Source organism: Eptesicus fuscus, chromosome 7 (assembly GCF_027574615.1).
Source record: "Eptesicus fuscus isolate TK198812 chromosome 7, DD_ASM_mEF_20220401, whole genome shotgun sequence".
In the NCBI taxonomy this organism is placed as follows: domain Eukaryota; kingdom Metazoa; phylum Chordata; class Mammalia; order Chiroptera; family Vespertilionidae; genus Eptesicus; species Eptesicus fuscus.
The window spans coordinates 69,992,267-69,994,227 of record NC_072479.1 but is presented as its reverse complement, the minus strand read 5'-3'; the positions used below and the strand labels follow the sequence as shown (position 1 = coordinate 69,994,227).

The window sequence follows — 1,961 nt, the reverse complement described above, 5'->3', positions numbered from 1 at the left end:
CTTCTTCTCCTCCCCCTCCTCTAATCCTGGTTTCTGAATGAATCTCGCTCGTTAGTGTGGAATAAACCTCCTCTTTAACGTGTCTTGGTCTCCAGCTCCCGTTTCCTGCCTCTCGAACCTTACAGATACTAGTGTAGGATGTAACTACCCACCACAACTGCTTTTAGTTAAAGTTTCATTTCAGACCATCCTTTGTGGTTACTTTAGGTCTCTGAGTTTTGCAAGACCAACATGCAGGCCTTCCCTGAGCTTGTCAGGTTAGCATGTGGCCCCTTTCGTCCACACATTCAAGAAGTGATGTTGCTGGGGCCGACCAGCAGCCCCTGAATGACAGATGAACAGATTACTCGGACACAGTTTGACTATGAAAGAGAGAGTGAAGGGGCTTGCCCAGCTGATTGCCTGCCTCATTTGGCCTTTATTAGAATTTTTATCTTTAGATACAATCAGTAGGGTGAGTAATCTTGGGAGAACACATGTGTTTACATTGTCCTCTGGGCAAGGGCATCCAGGGATTCAGCATAAGGATTCCAGTAAACACCCGGGGGTCTGCATAGGCACACAGACTTGTTTGGAAAGGTCAAGGGATAATTAGGGGCGCTGCCTTTGACACTCCCCTAAGTTGCAATTCTGATAAGCAGGGCAGGTGGCCTTCCACACACTTCCCTTTTTTTTTTCTTCTTTTTTGTAAAATATGGAACGCTTCACGAATTTGCATGTCGTCCTTGCGCAGGGGCCATGCTAATCTTCTCTGTATCGTTCCAATTTTAGTATATGTGCTGCTGAAGCGAGCCCCGCACACTTCCCTTTTATCAGAATATCTTCCTTACAACTTTCCAACCAAGTGATACCAAATTTTTGGCCTGGAACCCGGATTCTTTGTCCGCCAGAATCGAAGAATGAATCCACGGACAGAAAGTGGTATAGTAAAGGTGGAGATTTATTGAACAACAAGTACAGACTCCCACATGGGGCGTGGGAAAGAGTCCCACAGAAATGACTCCCACTCAGGGAGGGGGAAAAGGGTCCCACTGAGTTCCTTTTCCCTGTGGCTTATATAGGCTGCAGATCCTGGTGCCTTGATAGCCCCTCTGATTGGTCACTATTCCCTTAATCTGGTTACTATAGTAACTTCTGGGCTCTCCTCCCCCCGCCCCCTTCCCTATTGTTTTCCTATTCCCTTTGGGCTTTCTTCTTCTCCTTCTGGATGAAGGGCTTCCTTCTCTTTATTTTGTAAATATAGACCTTTCTTGGCTACTTCCAGTTCCCTTGTCTTATGGAAATATACCTGTTGCCTCCTTGTCTTGTGGAAATGAACTGCACCTGGCTTCCTTGTGTTATGGAAATGTGCCTTCTCCCAGTCTGCAGCCCCACATTTTTCCATGGACCCCAATTCTAAAAAATCTCTAAGCCTGCCTATGTTCCCCCCAAATTCCTGCTTCACAAGTTTCTTGTGCTCCCCAACATGATGTTTTGTCTGTTTTGATGAAAAAATGATCCTTACATTACACCAAATAATAAATATTTTGGGAGGAGAGAGATTTAAAAATCCAAAGATAAACAGAGATATAAGGTTACCAGAAAAAAATTTTTTAGGGAAATACCTTTATAATTTTGAATTGACAAAGTGTGTTGTGTGTTGTGTGTTGTAGAAGACTGAAGAAACCCAAACAACGCTTAGAGAAATTACGCCGGCGGTCTCAGAGGAGTCGCCTCCAGAGTCTGAGCAAACCAATATGGTGGAAGCCCTTCTTTTATCCCCTTTTGGTTTCTTTGTCCCCCCAAATATGGATGGGGACGTCCTGATCTTTCCTGGGCTTTGCAAAAAGCCCCGTAGGTTGGGATGGGGGTTTTGAGATCATATCTAAGGGCCTGGCCTGGTGCCAGTGCTGATAACCCCCTCCAGGGGTTGTGTGTTGTTCATGGTTTATGGCCTTTGTAAAATGTGAGCATTTAGGTAA

At 45.1% G+C, this 1,961-nt stretch overlaps 1 non-coding gene across 1 annotated transcript; it reads right to left on the bottom strand.

Moving 5' to 3' along the window:
- Nucleotides 1-688: 688 nt before the first annotated feature.
- LOC129149925 (U6 spliceosomal RNA) lies at nt 689-795 on the bottom strand. The gene has a single exon (XR_008556710.1). It is a non-coding gene; the product is annotated as a U6 spliceosomal RNA (small nuclear RNA).
- Nucleotides 796-1,961: the final 1,166 nt, after the last annotated feature.